This window comes from Crinia signifera, chromosome 1 (assembly GCF_055691185.1).
Source record: "Crinia signifera chromosome 1, ASM5569118v1, whole genome shotgun sequence".
NCBI classification, from domain to species: Eukaryota; Metazoa; Chordata; class Amphibia; order Anura; family Myobatrachidae; genus Crinia; species Crinia signifera.
The window spans coordinates 374,491,842-374,519,375 of NC_139217.1; the positions used below are offsets into that span (position 1 = coordinate 374,491,842).

The 27,534-nt window shown below is 42.8% G+C and overlaps 1 protein-coding gene across 2 annotated transcripts in view; it reads left to right on the plus strand.

Annotated features, from left to right (window-relative positions):
* The first annotated feature begins 14,900 nt into the window (after positions 1-14,900).
* CAMKK2 (calcium/calmodulin dependent protein kinase kinase 2) overlaps positions 14,901-27,534 on the plus strand; it is a 133,989-nt gene continuing 121,355 nt past the window's right edge. For both annotated transcript variants that reach the window (XM_083151371.1, XM_083151369.1), the window contains exon 1: positions 14,901-15,055. The gene's annotated coding sequence lies outside the window, so the exon portion shown is untranslated. The remainder of the gene's footprint in view (positions 15,056-27,534) is intronic.

Below are 27,534 nucleotides of genomic sequence, written 5' to 3' on the forward strand. Positions count from 1 at the left end.
CGGCGACAGTGCAGCGAATCCTAAACAGGATTCGCTGCACATGCCAATAAATGTCATTGAATACTGCCCACTGTGTGTGCCAAGTCACTTAATGCAATGTATCTAGTCAGTTGTAGCTTTCAATAGTGAGTGGTGAAAATACAGTCCTAAACTTAATTACTTTATAACCCTTAAATAAAATGGCAAATGCTGAAATAATTGCACTCCAACGCAAACTTGTAAAATATATAAAAATGCTTTACTAGAAAAATAGTGAAAGATAGTAAACATAGAATTTTTGCCCCTTTTTTTAAACATGTTACCTCAAACCATATTTGATCCTTATTTTTTTGTAAGGATATCAATATGCTTATCCCAAGCATGTTTAAATTGTACTACTGTATTTGCGTCTACCACCTCTGTTGGGAGGCTATTCCACTTATCTACTACTCTTTCTGTGAAAAAATTCTTCCTCACATTTCCCCTGAATCTTCCTCCCTCTAGTTTCAGTGCATGTCCTCGTGTTCTGTTGCTCCTCTTCCTGTGAAGAATGTCTCCCACCTGTACCTTGTTAAAGCCCTTGATATATTTGAAAGTTTCTATCATGTCCCCCCTTTCCCTTCTCTGCTCTAAAGTATACATATTAAGATCTTTTAGTCTTTCCTGGTACGTTTTGTGATGTAGGCCATGCACCATTTTAGTTGCTCTTCTTTGTACAGTCTCTAATGTATTTATATCCTTCTGGAGATATGGCCTCCAGAACTGAACACAATACTCTAGGTGAGGTCGTACCAATGACCTATACAGTGGCATTATTACTTCTTTCTTTCTACTGCTGATACCTCTCCCTATGCAACCAAGCATCTGACTTGCCTTCTTCATTGCTTTGTTACATTGCCTACCTGCTTTTAAGTCCCCTGAAATAGTGACACCTAGATCCCTCTCTTCCTCAGTAGTTTCCATTATAGTGCCATTTATACTATATTGAGTCTTTGGATTTCTGAGACCCAAGTGCATGATTTTGCATTTTTTGGCATTAAACTGTAGTTGCCATTCTCTTGACCATTTCTCTAATCTGCCTAGATCCTCAATCATTTGTTTTACCCCTCCTGGTGTGTCTACCCTGTTGCATACCTTTGTGTCATCTGCAAAAAGGCACATTTTACCCTCCATTCCATTTGCAATATCACCAATAAAGATATTAAAAAGCACCGGTCCAAGTACAGATCCCTGGGGTACTCCACTTGTAACCTTTCCCTCCTTTGACTGTATACCGTTTACTACAACTCTCTGTTTTCTGTCCTGCAACCACGCTCTTATCCATTCAACTATCTTAGAATCCAATCCCAAGTTTTCAAGTTTATTTAACAGTCTGCGATGTGGGACAGTGTCAAAAGCTTTACTAAAGTCTAGATAAGCTACATCTACAGCCCCACCTTGATCTATTACTTTAGTCACCCAGTCGAAAAAGTTAATAAGATTTGTTTGACATGATCTTCCCCAGGTAAACCCATGCTGTTTTGGATCCTGTAAATTGCTGGTTTTGAGATATTCTACAACTCTTTGTTTTAAGAGTGTTTCCATCAATTTCCCTACTACTGATGTAAGGCTCACTGGTCGATAGTTGCTTACCTCTTCCTTGCTTCCACTTTTGTGCAGTGGGACTACATTCGCTGTTTTCCAGTCCTCTGGGATTACTCCAGTAGCTAGTGACTGGTTGAATAATTCTGTTATTGGTTTTACCAGCTCCCCTTTAAGCTCTTTTAGTAACAGCTTGATTACATGTATTTGCAAATGCAGACTAATAACAAACATAACATTGATTGGGTTACACTTAAACAATAATTCTAGATCAAATCAAAATGGAAACCTATCAAGGACAGTGATCAGCCATTAAACCTCATTCATAGTTACCTCCAGCCCCCGTGCTTGGCTGTTCTTCATCAACTGCCTTCCCCTTCCTTCTCTAGCTCTGATATTTATACTTTACTCACATTAATTAATCCTAAGAGTTGAGTCTTATTGGCAAGCTTTGCTTTCAATCATACTGTCATAATTCGCTCATCACCCAACTTCCTTGTTACTAGGGAAAGTTTCAGTGGCCCTCTTATCAGGTGGTTTCTCATATTGTTGACATGAATGTATAGACTGTCTGTCCTCGTTCTCTGTTCTGTCAATATTGCATTCTTAAACTTATAAAATCTAAACAATTCTCCACAAGAAATCACTTTACAAAATGGCTGAAAATTCAGAATATTTTTTTTTAAATCAATACATTTTTATTGAAAATTTGAATAGAAATGGGGTACAGAAAAAAAAAAGTAGGGAAACAAAACCAAGGGGGAGTGGAGGTCACACAGCCTACACAGGGTCCAGCAGTATACATAAAAATGTAAATAAACATATCAAGAAGTATAAGGAGCAACTGAGCGAGATTATTACAATTTGAACAGCTCGGATTAGGTATCGTCAGCGGTAGCGATAGATGTTGGGGAGGCAGTTTCTTTCTCGTTGAGACTAAATTGTAGGGGGCTTACTCAGGATGGGTCGGGGAAGTACTGAGCTCCTTCGCCCTCGGTCACATATGTGTGCCAATAAGCCCATTGGACTATTGGCGAGGATGCCGAGCAGGTGTAAGGTATGAATTCCGTTTCCATAATGAAGTGATAATGGGTTTTATGAATCACTTTCAGGATCAGAGGGGGGCCTGCCTGTTTCCAAAGTTGTGCCAGGGCGTGGCATGCAGCTATTAAAATATGGCCCAAAACATAACGTTTGTGGCTAGGGATGGAAACAGGGATGACATTCAGTAGAGCCAAAGAGGGGGATGGGGTGAGCTGAAGACCGAGAACAACATTGAGTAGATCAAAAACATCTGACCAGTATTTGGTCAGTACTGGGCACGTCCAGAACATATGAAAAATGTTTCCCACCTCCCCGCATAGACGCCATCAGAATATTTTTTTAAATGCATTTTATGCAAGTCATAGTAGACAAAATGGTTGCTGCTTCCGACAAACACCTGCTGCTTAGCGCAAAGGGTAGGCCTCATATGCCTTGGCTAGTACCTTGTGCAACAAGCTAATACCATCTGCAGCAATAATAACAGTATTTATGAAAACAGAGTGTAATAAAAGCATAGAATTATTGATGCATTAATTTCTGTTTTAACAGTGGTAACTATTGGTATACTATGAAGAGACCATGTCCTGTACTTTTTAGTGCATGCCAAGGTTTACTATATTCTTTAATGCTTCTAGACCATTAACTTGACTAGACCAGCAGATGTAATAAGTTGGGGATACATATGAAATCCCTGTGGGGGGAGGATACTGACAGTCAAAAGACCGATCCTTGCATCCCGATACGGAGAATCCTGACAGGGGCTCCGTAAGTGTCCTACCCCTCCCCGCTATGACTTAACCCTTACCCCCTACTGCAGGCATTCCCAACCACGGTCCTCAAAGCACACCAACATTGCAGGTTTTGTAGATATGCAGGCTTGAGCACAGGTGACTTAATTAGTATCTGAGGGATTCTGATTAAACCATCTGTGCTGAAGCCTGGATATCACGAAAACCTGCACTGTTGGTGTGCCTTGAGGACCGTAGTTGGGATTGCCTGCCCTACAGCCTAACACCTTAACTGCCTAATTCCCCCTCCCCATCCCTGCAACACTAACCCTAATTCCATCCACTACTGCTTGACCCTGCATACTCGCTGATTGGGATGCCAGCCGTTTAGATTTTGGCACCCTGAGCATTTAGAGGTTCCGTTGGCAGTCAGGATGCTGGTGTCTGTATATTCACCATTGGTATCGTAACCGCTGGGATGCTTAATCCCATAAATGAATGCTATACTGTGCACAGCCTGGAATTTGAATGTATGCAGTTGTGGGACCCATGTAGTTCATTTATTTAAAGTAATATACCATATATACTCGAGTATAAGCCTACTTTTTCAGAATTTTTTATGCTGAAAAATATGCCTCGGCTTCTACTCGAGTGAGGGTCCCACTTGAGTGAATAAGTTTTCCCAGTTTTTTGTTGGAAAATTAGGCGCCTCTGCTTATATTCGGGTCGACTTTACTGTATATACTCAAGTATAACGCCTGCAGATACTAAGCTCAGTCAGCGCGAGTTACTTAATCCGTGGTGAATCTAGTACTGGACTCCTGTTTAGTAAGTTTGTGGCTGGTTGAGTAAAAAAAATGCAACTAAAACGTTTCCATTTTTTGAAAGCATCGTTGAACTTCGTGTTAAATCTCAGTAGATGAGAATAGGCACATAGGGTTTTTCTTTTGTTGGTGTATAAATAATGAATATCCATCTAAAGAGCATGTAGCCAAAGGTACTTCTGTGATTTGAAACATAATGTTCAGGGAAGTGGCCGACAGTAGTTCTAATAAGCAACAAATACTTGTGTGTTCTGATGTGTAAGGATGAATTGTCGCCATTCACAGACCTGGCACATTTATTGTGGGATAACACAGGAGGGTTATAGAAATATCGTCTGATGTGATGCATCTCAAGTGCCGAGATATGGTCACTAGGTCTACAAGCATTAGGTCGGCAGTCAGAAGGTGGACATAGGGTTTTTCACTTTTTTGGGGGCGGAACCGACATGTGCCGACAGGTGGTATTTTATGCCCTGCCATTCACTAGGGAGTGGAGGGAGAATAAATCCATTTCGTCTGTGTCGACATTCGGGACGGAAAAGGCCATGTCAATCTTTTTGACTGTCGACCTAACCCATGTTGACCTAATGGTTGTGTCGACCTAATGACCCTGTCGACCTTCAGTCATGTCGACCTAATGCTTGTCTACCTAGTTGCTGTCCAATGCTCCATACCCCCATTTAACAGACCCGATTCCACAGGATGGGTTTATCGTGGTAAAAAATGTACAAGCGGTTTAAATTCACAAATGGGTACTTATGTAGTATCTGGGTGCCCGATTTTAAAACCGGGTCGGAAAAATCGCATCCGATATCGCATGCGATCTGATGCGATTTTCCATAGGATTCAATGTTAACATAGTCCTGTTCATTTCCCCACTATCCAAGTGGGCATAGAGTTGATTTTATAAAGCGTGGCGAGCGCAGCGAGCCACCGAGCCCGAAGTGTGGCGAGTGCACGCGGATTACTTAAAATGTTTTCCGCGGGGCTCGCCACGCTTCGGGCTCGCTGGCTCGCTGCGCTCGCCACGCTTTATAAAATCAACTCTATGCCCACTTGGATAGTGGGGAAATGAACAGGACCTTGTTAACATTGAATCCTACGCAAAATCGCATCGAATCGCATCTGATTGTATGCCTTAAGGTAAGGCATACAATCAGAAAATCGAGCGCCCGGATACTACATAAGTACCCACAAATGGATACTAGACACTACATTCTTAAGAACAAAAAGACTGTTTTATATTCACTTTTGTGTGCATGCTTTTGTAAGGCTTTTGCTATAATTAAGAAGGTTGGAAAAATGTACTAATGAGTGGTAATTATACATTTGTTATAGGCAAGGTCATAATTTAGATTTTAGTCACTGATTAGTTTGGAGGATGTTCCTGTAGCATTAAGGCAAGAAGATGTAGGTTGTAGGCCTTTTACAGAATAAACTTTTGTTTTTCAGTATCTTTTCATTGTTCACGCCGGATTGCCATTTAGGGCTACAAGACAAATCTGATAGCCTTCTATTAAATTGCTATCTATACATGTATATATGTGTGTGTGTGTGTGTGTGTGTGTGTGTGTGTGTGTGTGTGTGTGTGTGTGTGTGTGTGTATGTATGTATGTATGTATGTATGTATGTATATATATATATATATATATATATATATATATATATATATATATATATATATATATATATATATATATATATATATATATATATATATATATATATATATATAATTACAGAAGTACCAACACACTCGCCATTCCTAGGAATGGGGTGCAAACAGCACCCACATCCCAGGGTGGGGTGCGGTGGCCTGTGACCACACACTCTAGTAAATACAAACACAGGGGGCCCAGCACTCACTACAACAAACTAACTCACCTTAACATTTAAATAATCAATAAATAAATAATGGGGTTTTAGTTCATGAATTGATCAATGCATTTAAGCTTGCAGCCCATCGCCAAGGGACCCCATTTCACTGCAAGTCCTACACTAGCAACTGGTTTTCTTAGGAACCTGGCACCTGCTTACACATCATAGCTAAAATGAACATGTGTTTTTTTCGGGGTTAATGCTCAACTGCCAAGTAATTTATGGCTTTTATAAGGTGAGACAATCCCAAACACAGCACCTGAATTAGTATTAAAGGGGCAGCTGTCACAGGTTTCAGGTAAATGAGCTTATCAAGGGTGCATGAGAAAGCAATGATCACAGTAAAGGTGCGTACACACGGGGGCGATTTAGTGCAAAATCGCAATGGGAGTGTGCACCGGCGATATATCGCCGGGTGCGCGCTCCCGTTTTTGCCCCTGTGGTGATCGCTGGTCGCAGGAACATGCTCCTGCGACCAGCTGATTACCACTGCCGGGCTCCCCCCGGCAGTTTCTTTTTCATCAGTGACCATCTCTGGTCGCTGATGTAAAGTAGAAACTGAGCAATATATTGCTCAGCCATATATTGCTCAGCAATATATGGCTGAGCAATATATCTCCCCCGTGTGTACACAGCATAACAGAGGTTAATTAAAAATCAACCCAAATATATAGATACAGAAGTACCAACACATTCACCATTCCTAGGAATGGGGTGCAAACAGCACCCACATCCAAGGGTGGGGTGCGGTGGCCTGTGACTTGCAGTGAAATGGGGTCCCTTGGCGATGGGCTGCAAGCTTAAATGCATTGATCAATTCATGAACTAAAACCCCATTATTTATTTATTGATTATTTGAATGTTAAGGTGAGTTAGTTTGTTGTAGTGAGTGCTGGGCCCCCTGTGTGTGTGTGTGTGTGTGTGTGTGTGTGTGTGTGTGTGTGTGTGTGTGTGTGTGTATGTGTATATATATATATATATATATATATATATATATATATATATATATATATATATATATGTATGTATATATTGTGGAAGATGACACAGTACAATACAGTAAACCACATTAACCTTTTGCTTTGTACACTTTAATATTAAATAGAATATTTTTTTTAAAGTTTGTCATATTGTATGTAGAGATTGATTAGTAAAAAAAGTGCACACCTTTCATTCAGGAGGGTATCCTGGATATTGATACAGCTTCAGAATTAGATTTCCCCTAGCCAAACCTTCTTTTTATCACAAGGAACTGCGATTTAGAAATGGATATGTTTGTGTCTGATGATTAAATAATTTTGGATTGTCATGAATGGCATTACAATTAATCAAGGACAGCATCTGGCAATCCCCGGGGATTAGTACAGTGAACACAGTAATGTGATTTATCATTTAATAACACCGGCAATGCTCAGCTCACTTATTGGATTGCGCTTTGGTTTTGTGATGCCTTTCAGATTTTACTTTTCCATTTGCAGTGTTTCACAGTAATTTGTAAGTAAAATTGCAGTGTAAATAACATAATTAAGCATAAAGGGGATATGCAATTGACTGGGGGGGGGGGGGGGGGGATTGTGATTTTCCTATGATTTTTTTATTTTTTTTCCAAGATAAAAAAAATGACCTACAAAAACCACAGAGGTTCAGTGAAACTTGATTTCAAGGATTTGTTTTTGCCTTCCAGAGGCATGTGAAACCAAATCCCCTAGAAGATGCAGCACTCGCCGGCTCAACAGTGCTTACTGGATAGCCACAGGCTAAGCCAGTGGTTCCCAAACTGTGTGCCTAGGCTCCCTGGGGTGCCTTGGGACACTTGCAGGGGTGCCTTGGATTAGTGGTCTAGAGGCAATTGAAATTATTTATGGTCATTGTAAAAGGCAAAAACATTGCTGGTGGGCTACCAATAATAAAATATGTGGACAAACAGAAGCTAATCCTGTCCCTCATCCATAAATAAACCCATGTATGACATACAAATCAATTTACAGAATAAGAAACTTTTGGACTAGGGGTGCTGTGAAAATAATTCTGATGTTCTAGGGTGCCGTGATTTTAAAAAGTTTGGGAACCACTGGGCTAAGCAATTACCTGTAATCAATGATCGCAGGTAATTGGATACATCCTTAAACTGTTCTTTCATAAGTGAACATAAAGTGGTCAATCCTATTTGGTGCAGATGATTCGCGAGTGTGAGTCATCACGGCACTGGGCGCACTTTACGGCGGGTTGAACTTGCTTAAAAGCGCTCGCACCTCCATAGGGCTGTTAGTGCTTTTAAGCAAATTCTGCTCAGCAACGGGTGCGAGATCGGGCAGAATTGGGTGCCGTTTAAACGCATGAAAACTGCACCCGAATAGCACCTCACACCCTTCGGACCTAGGGCCTTATTCTAGTTCATTCTTTCTGACAAAATCCTTCTTAGATGGACAAAACCATGTGCACTGCAGGGGGGCAGATATAAAATGTGCAGCGAGAATTACATTTGAGTGAGTTATTTTGTTTCTGTGCAGGGTAAATACTGACTGCTTTATTTTTACACTGCAACATAGAGCTCACTTTGAAGTAAAACCCCTCCCAAATCTAACTCTATCTGCACATGTTTAATCTGCCCCCCTGCAGTACACATGGTTTTGTCCAGCTAAGAAGGATTTTGTCAGAAAGAATGAACTAGAATAAGGCCCCTAGTCGGGTTGACACGTATGTATAGTACATGTAAACTAAAATCCCACAACATTATAAAAACCTATGGTTGTGCATATGTTACATTGGTGGTGCAACAACATTTTCCCATAATTATGTATCACAAAAGCATCATGTTTGCATGTGTACAGTCAATGGGAGGAAGATGCTCTGCTAATTATATGGGAACATCTGCAGACTACTGTATATTAGTGGCCCAGTGTAAAGGGAATGGGATCATTGGATAGACATACATGAGGTCTCCAAGCATTAGGTCGACATGACTGAAGGTCGACAGGGCATTAGGTTGACATTAGCAATGGGTCAACATGGGGTTTTTCACTGTTTTGTCCTAAATGACATGGACACTACGCTCGCCATGCTTCGGACACAGTGTCTCGATACGTTCAGCACACTATTTTATTCCCCCACCACGCCCTAATGGATGGTAGGGCATGAAATACTGTCGACCTAATGACTCATTGACGTATCCCATGTCGACCTTCAGTCTTGTCGGCATTCATGCATGTCTACCTTCAGTGTTTGACCTAATGCTTGGTGACCTAGTGACCGTATCCCGTGTAAAGCTGACTTTTCCAATAAGCTTCTGACTATTATAACCATAGTGTGTGTGCAGCTGTGTGGTCATGTAGTGATTTAGATGATAAATTCCTCTGGGGGTATGAAAGGAAGTGAATTATTACATAGGTTTTGTACATTGCTGCATGTTATGTAAATAATACAAACATAACTTATTTTTGTCTCATTTGCACTTGTGGGTGTTTGCTATTCATTCATTCTGGGCAAAAGCATGCATTTTCGTTGTTATTAATGACCAACCATATTATGAATCAGTACTTCCTTTCTGCACAGAATTTAGTGATGAGCCGCTCAGTATGATCATGGAAAAATTCCAGAGCGACTTGATGATAGCACCACATATCACTTATGACAAAGTTTAATCATTCGTATTATTGTTTGAGGAATATTAATAGAACATCTCAAAAGGGCTGTTTAGTCTGGCAAGAAATTAGAGCTTTGTAGCTATTTGACTTTGGCTATTAATATCCATAATATACTTTAACCTCTAGATTCACTAAGTTTCAGACACTGAGGTCTACTGCAATCTGCAATGAAACGCCTTTAATTGAATCTAATGGCGCTTGTACAATTTAATTTTGTTAATAATAATCTGTTATATACTTTTATGTTGAAATTTATTGGCCACACTCATATAATGTGTGTGTGGTGGGTGGTGGTGGTGCCGCCTGCAGCGGTTATATTTGCGGTTGATTAGTATGTGTAAATTACAGTATAGGGTATGCTTGAGACTATAAATCTGACTAATTGGAGTGTATTTATTATTTATCTCTAGTCCTGTGGTTCCCAAACTTAAGGCACCCTAGCAGTCCAGGATATCCATGCTAAAGCATGCTAGAGGGTGGCTTAATTAGTACATAGGTCAGTTTGATTATATAATTTGTGCACAATTTTATTATTAACAGTTTCTTATATAGCGCACACATATTCCGCAGCGCTTTACAGAGTATAGTTGAACATTCACATCGGTCCCTGCCCCAGTGGAGCTTACAATCTATATTCCCTACCACATGTACATGCATACAGACATTTTAGGGTTAATTTTGTTGGGAGCCAATTAGCCTACCAGTATATTTTATGGATTGTGGGAGGAAACCGGAGTACCTAGAGGAACCATGTACATGGGTACTGAGCAGGGATGATGATGTAAGTTTGTGATGCAGTGTAAACTGGTAAACCAATACGACCCGGGACCCGTTCACAGTATTGGAAAGGTACCCGCCTCCAACGACATCACCAATCTGGCAATAAGCTGGGTAGAACCTCTAGTCTGAAAGAGGTCTCAAGCGGGGTCGTACCTGGGTTGGAGCCGGATACAAAATCCTGGGTGGAACCTAGTAAAGCAATATAAGAGAGGCAAGTCACATCAGTAAGCAGAACTCTATAGGTACACCACTTCAGTGTGTGGGTCTATAGCACCTCAGTATACCGATTTGCTTATGGTATGTGCTCAGGCGATGCTTTCAGCATCATGGTAGTTGGGATGCCTGCGTTCACTATACCGATGTCAGCATCCCAACTACTGCCAGGAGACTGGCACCGGAATCCCGACTGCTGGGATGCCAAACTTAAATATATAGGGGAGGGTTAGGTCGGTGAAGGGGAGGAGGGGTTTTGGGTTTAGGCACTACAAGGGGTACTTTGTGTGGAGGTTAGGGTTAGGCTGTGAAGAGGGATAGTTGGGGGTACAGGAAGTATACTTACCTGACCCCTGTTGGGATTCCCTCCATCGGGATGCTAGTGATTTGTATTCTGACCGCAAGCATCCCACCGCTGGTCATTCATATGTATCCTGTGTCTGTAAACCTAGAAATAAGTAATATCTTCAAAATGCATTTAAAAGGAGCAACATGTTATTGCTGGAAAGGATACAAGTAGAGCAAGTACATCTGGATGCCCACAATTTTTCATTTAAATTCATATCGCCCAATTTAATCAAATATAAAATGTAAAAATCTAAATATGTAATTAAAAAAATTATGAAAAGTATGTCACCCCCCCCCCCCCCCCTGCTGTTTATAAAAACATTTTTTAACTAACCTAGTTTATACTCCTTTCACATTTTACAATTAATTACCGGGTACAAGCCATTTTGACCTGGTAATTAGTGCGAAGTGAAAGGGGTTACTCTGTTTCCCTAAAATGGGTAGCAACACGGCAATTTGAACCGGTAATAAAACTGAGTTCTTACCGGTTCGTTGCCGTGTTGCTTGGCGGTGTGAATGGGTTAAACAGGTCCTTTTGGAGTAGGAAGCGCTTGGAGCAGCTCTAAGCGCTGCCTTCACCCCCGATGACGTGCTGACTCTCCGTGCCCCTGATGATGTCAGCGAACCGGCATTATTGCCGGTTCGCTGTGGGGATGTGAAGGTCCCTACTGAAGGTTCATGCGGGGACTGACCTGTTTCAAAGTCCCGGTGCAAACCTTCATTTTGCAATTTGAAAGCAGCATTAGTGGATTTGTGGAGAGCTGCAAATTTGTTAAACACCTAAAATGTACAAGCGGTGATATCACTGCCAATATCAGTCCATAAGCATAATATTACAATGTGTGTGCAGGCACACTACAGCTGACAGATTTCCCTTCTAAATTGTGTGTCTTGGGACACTTGCAAGGGTGCCTTTTGGTTGGTGTTCCTGGAGTCATTCAAATGGTCAAAAACCAATCTTAAAATATGTGGTCAAACAGAAGTGAATCCTATCCCTCCCCACATAACTAACTGTAAGGATGACCTTTAAACACAATTTATGTAATGAATTTTTTTTCTACATTTCTCAATAAAAACTTTTGGCCTAGGGACACCAAGAAAAAAAGTTTGGGAACTACTGAGCTAACCACTAAAACGCCCTCTATATATCCACTTTAAGGGGACAAATTACCAAGATGGGAGTTCTATTTCACATGGGATGTTGCTATGGGCAACCAATCAGATACTATCTATTATCTTCTAGAATGTGCTAAATAAAAAGTAGACTCTGATTAGTTGCCCATAGCAACATCCCATGTGATATAGAACTCCCCTCTTAGTAAATCTGCCCCTATATGTCATGGCTGGCTGCCGTTCTATTGCTTTGACTAGTGCATTGATTCCTGACCTTTTTGGCGATGTGACACTTCCTGATGCAAATAATGCATCATTACAAGCAGAATATTAAATATTAACAGTCAAGGTTTATTCACAGTAAAATATATATAAAATCGATCATTTCAGTTCTGACTTGTTTTATCTTTTTGCTATTGACTCATCCACCCTAATGTTTCGAGGGGCAACTATATCAAATTGAATCATAAATGTTACAGTAGGGGAGTTTCCCAGCTCACCAGTAGATCATTTAGAAACCACTTTAATATGTTTTCTTTTCACCAGAAGATGGCAGAACAGTTAACAATAATTTTTGTTACGCTATGGACTGGGAATATTCTTTTATAAAAATACCAATGTTTTTAATTACCATTTAAATTGGTAAATGTTTCTTATTCCTAAGCAGATCTGATCGAGAAACTTGAGTTGCCTTCACACTGTTTTCTTTGTGCTGGCTGTATAAGGCATTGGCAACAATGCAAACATACCCTACACACCTGCATATAACTACAGCATCTCTATGGACCTTGCCTGCCTCTAAGGTGCATACACATGGTGCAATTTTGGCTATGGACGATATATCCCTTGACCTTGCCTGAGGCCAGAACCACTGCTATTGACTATACACACTGTGCAATTCTATGTATGATTTTGGCAATGTACAATTTTTGGTACTTGTGTATTTTGGCGGCGCCCGATTTCAGCATCGCGCGATGAACGCATCGCATGCCATGTACCGGATGGCATGCGATGCGACGCGATTTTGACCCCCTATGCGATGAAGAATCGCATAAGCACCCTAATGGGTGCTTACAATGTTAAATGCACCCCCACGCCACCCCCCCACTATAAACGTGAACCCGAAGCGTGGCGAGCGCAGCGAGCCCGCGAGGGGCGGTGGTACGCGTCCTATGACCTTTTCATACCCCCACTATCCACGTCGGAGGATAGAATAGTGTGGCGAGCGCAGCGAGGCGAGCAGACGCGGATACCTTCACAGGTAAACGCGTCCCTTCGCAGGCTTCGCAGGTATCCGCGTCCCCACGCGGGGCTCGCTGCGCTCGCCACGCTTCGGGCTCCGTGGCTCGCTGCGCTCACTATTCTATTCTCAACTCCACGCCGACGTGGATAGTGGGGGTATGAAAAGGTCGTAGGACGCGTACCGCCGCCCCTCGCGGGCTCGCTGCGCTCGCCACGCTTCGGGTTCACGTTTATAGTGGGGGGGGTGGCGTGGGGGTGCATTTAACATTGTAAGCACCCATTAGGGTGCTTAACATTGTATAAGCACCCATTAGGGTGCTTATACAATGTTTAATCACATCGCATTGTATGCCATGTACAATGCCATACAATTTGAAAATTGTATGCCATCGCACACTATCCAAGGAAATCGCGTCGCATCGCATACCATCGCATGCGTTATGGTATGCGATGGGCGCCGCCAAAATACACAAGTACCCAATTTTTTACTATATTGTACTATAGATTGTACACTTTCTAGTCAGAATTGTGCTGCCTGCAGTCTATATTGTTTTCTTGGGGTTCTGACCCAGCAAGGGTGCTAATTCGCATCGCAACCTGGATACACACGGTGTGGTATGTACTTTGTTTTCTACCATTATGGACTGTACAGTCCATATCGGTAGTTCATAGTGTAACGTGTATAAGCCTGTTAGCTATAGCTCAACAGCTCTTGATTACCACTTTTTTTTATTAACAAGGTGGTGCTTAGTAATAAATGTTCGGTACTTGTGTAGTTTCACGGCGGCAGGAAATCGCATGCAATGGTACTTTTGTGACCATATTTGTCCAGAAAATGTATCTAGGTCATTTATGTAAATGCACAGTCATTCTGACTGATCTATGCCTCTCATTGATTTCTGAGCCACTGTGCTCAATGTTACATTATTATTATTTTTGTGGGGCAATTGTGCGTCCCATTTTTGTGTGTATCTATCGATTGATCTACATACATACATTTTTGCATAATTTTTAAATAAAATAAAATGATAGAAAGACAATTTATTTTACTTTATTTTACTGTCAGGGCTTTAAAGAGCAGCCCAGAGCCATGTATGCTGTCCTGACCTTTCACTTTTCTTTTTTGAAGTTCTGTGGTTGTGCTATCTAGGCAGGCACTATGATTTTCGGAATCCCATCCAAGAAAAATAGTGACACTAAGCAAAAACACACTTGCAAATGAGAAATTCTAGTTTGTTATAAGCAAAGACTCCACACTTGCGAATGAGCAATTCTAGTTTGTTAGGTGCATTTGCCCACCCAACGATGTTATTGTGTATTTGTTAATGCTTTTTTTGGGGGTGGGGGGGGGGGGTCATGCCCATCTAGATGTTGTTGTGACATCTATTTTACTTACCCAGCAACTAAGGAGTTAACTTTATTCCTTGCCGTCAAAACAGAGTGAGTGAGCCAATCAGCGTCTCTTTTACATCCGCGCACATCTGGAGTAGTAGTCAGAGCCGCGCTATACGCTGGGGGAGACGGGGGACGGTACAGTGGGGGAAGTCCCGGGCAGCCAATCACAGGACAACTTTCATGAGCTGGCGAAAGTGCTGGCTTGGCAGGATGTGCTGCTCCTGGCTCTGACCCTCTCGCTGCCGGCAGCAGCAGTCACCTACTACTACCCTGGAGGCGGCAGCAGGTAAGAGCAGCGATGTGCGGTTCTTTCCCCCGCAGCTGGAGGCATGCACGGTGCGGTGTCGGGAAACGCGTCCCCTCCTCATCCTTCAGCGCCGGTGATGGTACTGCTAAATGCCCCAGATGGGCTGGACCAGAGCCTCCCCTGCATCAGCAGCCTGTCTCACCCGCTGCCGCTCCGGCGTGGGAATGCTTAACAAAAGTGTATGATGCTCTGTTATATGAGGGACTGATGCAGTTGTTATCATATGGCCATACAGTAGTATGCTGCCATTATATACACTCAGCTGGGAAGATGCACGCACCCTCATCCTCCACTACAGCAAGCTGATTTCCTCCCTCCTTGTTCATGTGCACAGAGATGTGTGTGTGCAGTATGTGTCTATGAGGAAGGCATACCTATATGCATGTATAATATAAATAAATATCTGCAGGAGTTGCATATTAGCAAGTAGGCGTGGGGCATTGGGCTGTGCTGCCTATATGTGTATGCATTGTAGAACCTGTTGGGAATTGCTTGGGGAAAGTGCTGCTGCCAGGGTTAGGGTGTCATGCATAGGGCTCAGAAGGGAAAGTAGGCAGATGCTGAAACCAGTGGTGTCCGGGTAGGGGGAGAGCTCAGGAAAAGAGCTATCAGGCATTTTAAATGCAGAAATGGATCCTAAAAGAGAACTTAATTAGGGTGAGATGTACTAAGCCATGAAAAGTGATAAAATGGAGAGTGATAAGTCAACAACCAATCAGCTCCTACCTGTCATTTTTCAAACACACCCTGTGACATGGCAGGTAGGAGCTGATTGGCTGGTGGTTTATCACTTTCCATTTTATCACTTTTCAAGTTTAGTACATCTGGCCATGGAAGGGAAAAAAAACACGTAGAAATCTGTATGAATTATCTTAACAAGCTCTGTATATTGTTAGTAGTACTAGATAAGGATGCTTTGGATATTAAGACATGTTGATTCACTAGTAATCCTAAATAATGGGGGCATATGCATGTAGGTTTGCTACTAATGATAAATAATGATGGTTATGTTCTGTTGTCCTAAAACAAAGCTTCTATGTTCGAAAGACTTACTAGATAATGAACTGTGTATTGCAACCTGACCTCCAATTACACAGTTATTGACAATATTTGATTTAATTGCTAAACCTTTTCAGTAGTGCTACACCCAGTGTGTTTGGAAATAAAGTGAATGTTTTTGATCATTACATTTGAGCAGTGGCGGTTTTTACCTATGGGCTGCAGCAGTGGCGTAACTTTAGCTCCGCAGCCCCTGCAGTGGCCGGGGGGGGGGGCGCAGAGAAATTGGGGGTGCCGCCGGGGGGCTGCGGGGCTATAGTTACCCGCGGTCCCGGCCGGTTCCTGCTGCAACGAAAACTGACAATTAGAAAATGGCTGCCCCATACTGCAGACAGTTTTCTGTCTGCAGTATGGGGCAGCCATTTTCTAAGAGTCAGTTTTCATTGTAGCAGCAGGAGCCAGTCAGGCAGGTCCCGGCAGAGAGCCGGGCGAGACGCAGACCGCGGGTGCAGGTACGGGTAAGAAGGGGGGGGGACAGGTAAAATCCGCCACTGTAGTGAAGTCAGATGCAGTCTGTGAGACTGCACTGGCTTCACTGTGACTGGCAGTGACTTCCTATTGGAAGTCCGACCTGCCAATCATCAAGGCAGTCCCATTGGGAGGTGTTACCTCCCTCCGGGACGCCTTTCTGCGGGCTGCCGAGCAAATTCCCAGATTGCTACATCGGTACTGCGCACATGCTGGTCCTGGTGCCTGTCATTTGCATTATACAGGCGCCGGGACCATGATTCCCTTCTATGGGCTGTTGCCGAAGCAGCCCATAGAAGCTGGCCACATGCACAGAACAGATGTTTGTACTGCGCATGTGCCAGTCCTGGTGCCTGTCATCATAGCACAGGCGGCAGGTACTGGGAGGAGAGGCAGCGGCGACAAGGGGATGCCTGCATCGTGGTACCCCTCGCTGTGGCTGCGGGCAGAGGCAGCCCACCTCCCCCAAGAAGGTACGAGCCGCCACTGCATTTGATCAAATGATGGTCTTTCATAAATTAACTTTGAATTATTATTTATTTATTTATTTATTTACAGTTTCTTATATAGCGCAGCATATTCCTTTGCACTTTACAATTGGAAACAACAGTGATTAAACAAACTGGGTAGATACAAACCAACATGGAGGTAGGAGGGCCCTGTTTGCAAGCTTACAAAATTCTTATGTTTTCTTTCATATACAGCGGAGTTGGTGTGTGCATGTATCTGTAGGATTTCATAGGATTTTTCACCCAAAATGTATGTTTTTGAGGTTTAGGTCTAGATTTGTCTGTACTCGGGGACATCATATAAAACCATTGCTGTGTTAATCCCACTCACCTAATAATTATAATGTAATAAATAATTAATGATGTGTTTCTAATGCTGTAGGATTTCATCCACAATATACTTCAAATACTCAAAATACAGCAACACTAGTTTTTAATATAGGTTATACTCAATGTGAAGTCAGAAACTGTTCGGGATAATTGCCAGGGATATGCACGAGTAAAACCTTCTTTGGTCAGACTGCCTTTATTTTTTTTCAATATTATTAATTGTTGTTAATTTCCTATAATTGAATAATTGTTTTAATGACCATGAGCAGTCCCTGGTATTAAGGAAATTGTCCCTATTTTACAGTTTTGACCATCTTCAAGTTATGCCTTGATTTAACGGAATATGCTGCGCTATATAAGAAACAGTAAATAAATAAATTACTATTCTTTAAACTGTTGAAATGAATGCTGTAAACCTGTCATGATGTGTACTGCAGTGCTTCCAGGGCCCCTGGACTGGCAATAGAGTGTGACCTACTGGGATGAACAGGCTGAGCGGCCAGTATCCCTAGATTATTTTTTCAAATGTCAGCAACTCTGCTTTAGATGGACTGAGAACTGTGTTATCATTTGTTTGTGCAGAGCAGTTTCACACCAGAATAACAGAAAAGTACTTTGACATTACAGTGACTGAAAATAGTAACCATAAGGCGCTTTTAGTAGCCTAATATGTTTCCTTCCTTTCTCGCAGGTTTGTTCACAGCTTCTGTAGGGTGATCATGCAGAGCAGGATAATTCGGAGGAAATAAAGACAAAATTCATAATACTTTAGTGTGCAGATTAAAAGCTGCTGACACAGCTAGTCCATCTGGTGTGTTTGCTGTGAGTGCCATGGAGGGAAAGGAGGGCGAAAAAGCAACAAGTGTTACGTGATATTATAGTGTACCTTTCTGGGGTACTTAGTTCTTCTCTACATACGTGTACATTTTGTGGACAGAACCAATATTCATGTGCATGCAGCCTATAGGATACATTCGGATTTCTTTTCTCTTTTTTCTTTTGCTTTGATTTGTTACATCATCTCCTTGAGCTTCCAAAAGAGAGGATGAAGTAGCTGACAAGTGCAGGGACAATAGCAATGTGATATGTGTTACCTCTCCGAACAGCTCTGCTACTAGCTGTTCCATGCACCTTGCTAACCAGGTGTAGGGGCTGTGTTGCTGTAACTGTCCCACCCCAGGCCCCTGTGCTCTGGGTGATGCCACCGCTCGCACACCTCTGCCTTCTACCCAGGTGCTTAAATCTTAAAAGGGGAAATGGAGCCCATCAATTCTTCAAAAAAGAGGCAAGATTAATTCAGGGTGGTGGGATAGAAAGATGATACAAGCAGCAGGGTTGAGGATAGATTTAAGATTGGAGAGACAGGAACCAGACCAGAGGATTACAGGTTGCCACAGGAGATGACAAGGGCATGAATAAGGGATTTAGTTTCCTCCGGTGTGAGGAAGGGCCTGATTTTAGATATTTAGCACAGGTTAAATAGAAAAAAAAGAACGCACTATTGGGAGATAGCATGTATATGGGCCGGAGGAGAGGGAGGAGTAAAGACGGCACCAGGCAGTGAGTTTATGGGGGGTATTCAAACACAGTCGTGCTCCCGCAGCCATCTCCCGATGGGGAGATGGCTGCGGGGCCCTATTCAATGCTGTCTTCCCCGACAGCATTGAACAGGGTTTCACCGCAGAACGAGCCCGACAGCATAAGCTGTCGGGCTCGTTCTGCCGAGAAAAGCCGGAAATAGCCGAGCTCCTGGCCGGAGCTCGGCTATTTCCATCATCAACTCGCGGCCACGCCCCCTTCTCGCCGCTCGGCGGCCGGGACATTGAATCTCGACCGCCGAGCTCCAGTCGAGCCAAGCGAGAACGGGACAGGGGCACGACAGCCGTTCCCCTGACATTGAATACCCCCCTAAGGGTGTGGAGATAGGATAGTGATAACTACAGAAAGAGAGAGGTGCGGAGGAGAAAGGACATGTTCAGTTTAAAGAAGCACTGTGACATCCATAAATACTGTAGGGTGGAAAAGAGACAGGTGGATCAGATGCAACAGTGGGTGCAGGGGGAGTCATAGATTTGTATCTTCAACAAATGCATTGTAATAGAGCTGATTAGATCACCAAGACAGGCGCTGTAAACTGAGAAATAGAAGGGTCCAATGATAAAGCCTTGTGTGACAGCAACAGGAAGAGAGGGGGAAGTGGAGTTAAAGGTAGAGAGAGATAGAAGGAAGAATTAGGTAGGAAGCCTTGAGAGGGGGCCCTAGAGAGTGGAGGTTTTACAGGGTGAGAGGAAGGTCAACTGTGTCACAGGCCGCTGACAGATCAAGAACTCACCCTTTTTTTTTTTATGTGATTTTAGAATACTTTTACTGTACAGGATGAGTATCCCTTATCTAAAATGCTCGGGACCAGGAGAATTTTGGATAATGGATTATTCTGTATTTTGGAATATTTTAATATTTCAATGATGTATTTTAAAGTATCTTGCATTTATGTTGTATAAACACATCAAACACATGAAATGCACACAAATATGTTTTAGTTGTGCATAAAACAAGGTCGCAAAACATGAAACAAAGTTTGTGTACTATCTCAGGCACTGAATTTGAATGCCAACCAATCATTTTCTTGTACAAATATAGTACCAGTTATATATCATGTCCTCAGAAGTGCTGTTACAAATGTCCCCAGTAAGTATTTAGCAAAAAAATAAATACATTTCACTTTCTGGAATGTATGTTTTTCGGAATAATTCGGATAACGGATATTCGGGTAAGGGATACTCAACCAGTATTAACTTATATAGCATCATGCTCATAATTGTAAAGTGCTTTGCAATTGGTGCACAACCTAAAATATCTTGGGAAAAAATAATGACAGAAGCTAAGGCTGGTACTTGTGTATTTTGGCGGCGCCCATCGCATCGCATACCATAAGGCATACGATGGTATGCGATGCGACGCGATATTGTACAATGCCATACAATTTTAAAATTGTATGACATTGTATATGGCATACAATGCGATGCGATTAAACATTGTATAAGCATCCTAATGGGTGCTTACAATGTTAAATGCACCCCCCCCCCCCCCCCCCCCACTATAAACGTGAACCCGAAGCGTGGCGAGCGCAGCGGTACGCGTCCTCCGACCTTTTCATACCCCCACTATCCACGTCGGCGTGGAGTTGAGAATAGAAAGTGTGGCGAGCGGACGTGGATACCTGTGAAGGCCGCGAGGGGACTCCGATACCTGTGAAGGTATCCGCGTCCCCTCGCGGGGCTCGCTGCGCTCGCCACACTTTCTATTCTCAACTCCACGCCGATGTGGATAGTGGGGGTATGAAAAGGTCGGAGGACGCGTACCAAAGCCCCAAGCTGGCTCGCCACGCTTCGGGTTCACGTTTATAGTGGGGTGGGGGTGCATTTAACCTTGTAAGCACCCATTACAGTGCTTCAAAGCACCCTTTAGGGTGCTTATACAATCTTTCATCGTATAGGGGGCAAAAATCGCATCGCATGGCATGCGATTAAAACATTGCGCGATGGAAATCGGGGGGCGCCGCTATAATATACAAGTACCCTAAGGCTTTCATTTATTGCAGAGAGCGTGAAAGGAGGAAGTGCCCACATGTTCTTTCCCCTCAGGACCCAGGGTTTTTTTGCATTATGGGGTCTATTTACTGATCCTCGCAGAAAGTGAATGGAGATCAAGTACTAACCACTTGACCCCTAACTGTCATGCTACCAGTGCTGTTTGTAAAATGGCAGTTGTTGGTTGGTACTTTCTCTCCGTCCACTTTATCTCTCTCAAAGCTTAGTAAATAGACCATTAAGTTTAGTAGGTCTTCAGGACTTTCCCTTTACCTTCATTTTTGGACACAGTTGTTATGTGTACATATACTATTGTTGTTAAGGAGTTTTATATGGTAGCCTCCGCTTGTCACTAGAAAGTGATCTCTGGTCGCTTCTATTGGAGACAGGGATACTCCTTTCCCTGAAAGATATAAGATATATGTAAGCAAGGGTTCTCTTAGCGCAACCATGTGACCAATGGAAATGTAATTTAGTGATCAATAAACACATACACTTTGAAAATGATTTATGAAGTATATTGTGCATTTATTGTTAATTATATTACATTTACATTAGTCATGTAGTAAGTGCTGAGAACCCCTGCTTTTTAATGCTGTGTAAATAGATGTATCCTGCAAGCTTCTGTGGGCCACTGCAGCTTCCAAAAATGCAGCATAGGATCACATGTGACATTATTGGCTAAATAACTCTTGTGTTATTTGCGAGAACATCGGCCATCTGAGTACTCCGGCTGGCCATCACTGGTCCATAGGTAAGGCCAGTATATAGATGCATCTGAAGACACAGACCCTGGCTCCAGGACTCTCCAGGAATTATGCCTGGCGCCACCTCCTCCCTGCCCCCAAGCGGCTTAGGGGACACTGCATGCAAGGAAGTGGAACCCTTTCTGCGCATGTGCAGTCCTCCTGCAAACCTTTGGGATTGCGTACAACACCGAATCAGGCCCATTGTTATCTCAATGAAAAGACACAATTGTGTTTCATTTGTACAACAATTTCTAAGTAAATCCCTAGAAATATCTGTATATCCGTGTTTTTCTTCTAGGGGTAAATTTATTAAGTGTTAGTGTTGTATGCAAAAAAATGTATAGCAATACATCTAAAAACAAAAATAGTCATTTCTACATACATATAAGGTGTGCCCAAATGAAAAGGAAACTACAGTTGTATGTAAAGAATCAGCCTTAACTGTTCCAGCCAGGCGATGAGTCAAGGTCTTTGTCAAAAAAGAAACTGAGCATCGCTTGTAGAGTTTTTTTGGGATGAGTGGAGCAAGGCTTGCACCACTCCAGTGTACCATCATCCATTTTGGAGGCAGGGTCAAAGTGGTGATACCAAGGGCCAGCCGCATTGAATACACCCCCAAGTCTCATCACATGTGACAACCTTGACAATAAAAATACTAAATAAGTGGTGGTGTTTTTCTATGTTTCAGGTTTTCTTAGTTTGATATTTCTCCCGATATGGCCAATGACTACTGTGTAAGTTCTTCTTTCTTAGAACTGCAGTGTGTTGTAATGGGAAAGTTTCAGCCTTTTGCATCACTGACTTCTGCAAATCTTACAGTCTGCTTATGTTGATGCAATGTCCATTTGAATGAGATATAAGGAACCATGCTGTGATATTTATTGAGATTTAAAGAGGCATTTATAGTGACCGTATCGATCAATGATCTCAAGTGCACTTTCATATTCAAATATTTGCTACAGATATGTTCATTCTGTGTGATCTTACGGCTTTCCTGGCGAATATTTTGTATTTGGGAACAGCAATTTCCAGTAATGTCTTATAACATTGTAGTAGGCAAAAATCATGCTCTCTAATTTCTGATAAATCAATTTATATATGGCTAATGATGATAGCCAAGGCTGTATTAGGTTTACAGTTGGCATATAGTTTATACGGAGCTCAAGTAGAATTTGCAAGGACAGCGACTTTGGCGTAGTAGTGGATAGCATTACATACTTACAACCTTGAGTTCATTTCCCAGTCATGTTCGATCTGTATGTCTGTGTGTTCTCCCTGTGTTTTTTTTTTCTTTTCTTTTTATGAGGTTTCTCTGGTGGCTCCAGTTTATACCCACACTCCAAACATACCATACTGGTATGTTACCATAAAAACAATAAACCCCTTTATATCCATGTGATAAGCAGTATTGTAAGCTCCACTGGTGCATGGAGTGTATTTGCACTATATAAATAAAAATAAAGCTACCCAGTATCTGTGTACTACATGCCAAACCATGTAGTATTTTTCCTTGCATTTAAGGTGTCAAAGTACAATTTTTTTACCTTTTGTAAAACCTTTTCTCTCCCCCAGCTGGCAGCTGAGATGTTAATACAACTTGGAGTAATTGCTTCCCACTACACCTTAATAAAAGGTGAACAGGAAGCACTATAGTGGTGCATTAACTGCCCGGATAATACATCTCCCTTTATGTCCCAGATGTCAGGTGGGCGTCAGGTGGGCTGTAGGTTTTCCCTGTTAATGTTTGCATTTCATGTCTTACACAAAATTATTATCCGAGTGAGCACTTAATTGTACACAAATTCAGATGCTGTATGATGGTCAGCAGAAGCTGGCTCCAAGCCAGCAATTGCAGATCCAACTACTGCAATCGCTCAAAATCCCGATTTTGCAGGACAATTGTCTGGCTGCAACCACTCTGTGGAATGCTCTCCCATGCACAATAAAACTGTCCTCCAGTCTCCAATCCTACAAGCATTCCCTGAAAACTCACCTCTTCAGGCAAGCTCATCAAATTCCAGAACCAGCCACTTAACCTTCATATACCGTTCCTATCATATCCCCACTGTACAGTCCACACATATACTCTTTCTTTTTTACATTTTCTATCCTCCTGACCCCTGGCCAAACTGCTGGGACACCGCATCATACAGCACACCAGGAACCTTTGCATTATGGTGGAACTAATGCCTATTTTCCTATAGATTGTAAACTTGCGAGCAGGGCCCTCATACCTTTTGACTGTCTGTAAATAACCAGTTTGTCCTATCACTGTCTCCTATTGTAAAGCGCAACGTAATATGCTGCGCTATATAAGAAACTGTTAATAAATAAATTAAATAATACAGCAGGAAGGACCGCAGGAGCAGAACCAGCTACTGCATGATTAATTAAAGGAGATGAAAATTTTTATCCATGAAATGTGTGAATTTTAGTCATGAAAATATGTGAATTAATGCACATGTGCGATTTGTTAGACATGGTAATGTGAGGTTTAAAACGAAATGGCACAAGGTCCCGCCTCATGAGCATAATCAGCCCTGGCCTAAAAGAACCGTTCCTGGTTTTACAAATTCATGGGACAAAAAACATAGGGGATACCAGAGTCTCTACGGGCACAGGGATTTACAGCTAAAGAAGTGTACCATCGGAAATATGGAAGTGAAGTCTTTGGGTTGTATAGTAGGCGGAGAGTTAAGTCTCAACCTAACAATGTAGAAGCAGTGTTCACAAAACCGAAGTGTAGGCTAGTATCACAGATTAATTTGTGATTTTGCAACTAGAGCAGCACTTCTAATGGAGTGTCTTAAGTAACTGTCACCAGACATCATAATAAGGTCTGGGTTAGTGGAGGGTGCATGGCAGGATATAAGGCATGCCTTGTGTGCAGAGCCTGTTTAACAGACTCCGGATTTTAAAAAAGCCATTTATATTGCAAAGAGTAAGTTGCCTTTGTGACAGGGTTAGGGACATTCCTTTCCCAAGAGGTAGATGGGGAGGAAAAAACCATCACATACCTTAGCCAGAAATTGCTGCCTAGAGAAAGCAAATAAAAGAGGAATGTTTAGTGATTAAATGGGCAGTTTAATCGTTATATGCTGCGGCAAGAATTTTGGCTTACTACAGACCATGCACCTCCAAAATGGATGCACATAAGCAAGGAAGTAAGTGCTCCTGTGACACATCAATGACTGTCGTCATCATCGTCATCCCCCCGCAGTGAAATCCATCACTGTAGTGAAGCCAAATGCCGTCCGTTAGATTGCGCTGGCTTCACTTTGACTGACCGTGACTTTCTGTTGGAAGTCAGACCTTCCAGTCCCATTGGGAGATGTTCCCTCCCTCAGGGGCTTCATCTTTGGCATCTATGGGCTGCAGCCGCAGCAGCCCATAGAACCTGGGTATGCGTAAGTGCAGTACCGAGGATTTTCCTGTACATGCACCATATGGAAATTCGTAGCTTTACCCAAGGCGGTTGAAGCTACGAGGTAAGGAGTGTGACAAGGTTATTAGGATGTCCATGTTTAGACACACCTACAGCAGTTAAACATGGATAACCTCCAGGTTTTGGTTTGAGCTCGGGTATCAACTGCAGTTGATTTGTAGCATATGTGAGCTGCCTTTAACCCCTTCCCGACATTTGACGTATATATACGTCATGGCCGGGATGTACTTCCCGACACATGACGTATATATACGTCATGACTTTAAACTGTCACCGCGTCTATAGACGCGGTGACAGTTTAAACATGTCTGCTGTCCCTGACAGCAGACATGTCCCAGCATGCCCAGGGGGGGCGGCGATGCCTCCCCCCCGTCGGCGATCGCTGCGATTGGCTGTTCAATGTGAACAGCCAATCGCAGCGTTTTCCTGTGTTACCGGCGAATCAGACGCTCGGTAACACAGGGATCAATCACCGCCAGGTGTGAAGGGGCGTGAGGGGGTCACCGGTGGTCACAGGTGATGACCACACCTCACCCCACCTGCCCCCAAGGCTGTGATTGGACCGACGGACCAATCACAGCCATTGCGCGTGATTTAAACTAACGGTGACTGCGCTGCAGACGCCATTCCGGTCTGGAATTGCGTGCAGAGCGGTCACTGTGCCAATCTGTCGTGATATACTGACCTGATCCTTGCCTGATACTTACCTGATCACCGCTGGTAGCGTGCTGCCAGCAGCTGGATGCTTCCTGGATCTTGTGACTTCCTGTGTGCTGCTGCTACAGATAGTGACAGATAGTGAGAGATAGTGATAGAGAGTGCTATATTTTGTGTCTGCTGCCCCCCCTTTTGTGCTGATCAGTATATCTGTGCTGATCAGCAACTTTTTGGGGGTGCAGGTTTTTTTTTTTCTTATATATATACCTGTCAGTTGCACCAAAGGTTGTGCTGCCTGTGCAACTGACTGCTGCCCCCCCTGCTGCCCCCCCCTTTTGTGCTGATCAGTATAAATTAACTGATCAGCAACTTTTTGGGGGTGCAGGTTTTTTTTTTTATATATACCCTGTCAGGTTGCACCCACAGTTGTGTGCCTGCTGCCCCTCACTGCTAATCAGTGTTGCATCACTGCATCACTGATCTGCAGTTTTTTTTTTGGGGAGAGTGCAGTGGGGTTTTGTTTTTACACCCACGTTGCTTTTGTGGGTGTCCTGTGGCCGCTGAGCGCTGATCAGTGACGTACATCACTGAACAGCATTTTTGGCACAGGGTTGATATAATTTTTTTTCTGCAGTTTTTTTAAATTGTTTTTTTTTTTGGAGAGTGCTGTGGTTTATTTTTTTCAAATTGTTTTTACACCCACGTTGCTTTTGTGGGTGTCCTGTTGCCGCTGAGCGCTGATCAGTGATGTACATCACAGATCAGCATTTTTGCCACAGGGTTGATCTAATTTTTTTTTTTTTTTATTGGGATCAAATTCCTGTATAAAGTATTTTTTTTTCTGCACTACATACACACTACACACTACATACCCCCCCCCCCCCGTGTTGAAATAAAGTTTGTACCCCCCCTACACTATACACGTGTTGAAACATTACACTTACAGAAACACAAAAATAAAAATGGCATCCCAAATGTCATCCCAGTCATCCAGAAGAATGTATTCAGCGGAGGAGGCATATGCCATGCTTGCCTCTGACTCTGACACAGCCAGTGATGCAAGCGGGGAATTTGAAGGATTCGTCTTAACCTCATCTTCCTCCTCTAGTGATGAGGGACCCCCTCAAAGACGCCCCCGTAGAGCAGCTGAGACCCCCCCCCAAATGATTGATCCCGTATGGACCCCACCACCAGACAATTTTGAGCCCCAGGTTCCTGAGTTTTTGGCCATCCCAGGAATCCAATTTGATTCAACAGGTCTCAGAGAAATTGACTTTTTCAAATTATTTTTCTCTGATGATTTTATAAATTTAATGGTGGACCAAAGTAATTTATATGCCCAGCAGTTTATTGCTCAAAACCCCACGTCATCATTTGCTAGGTGGACCCCTGTAGATGCAGTAGAGATGATGACATTTTGGGGTCTGGTGTTACATATGGGCATAGTAAAAAAGCCAGAAATTAGGCAATATTGGAGTACAGATGTTCTGTACAGCACCCCACTTCATCGTATGGCCATGACTCGGACTCGTTTTGAGACAATCCTTAAATTTTTACATTACACCGATAATGCACAGTGCCCACCCAGAGATGATCCCACCTTTGACCGGCTATTCAAAGTCAGGCCGGTCATTGATCATTTCAGTGCCAA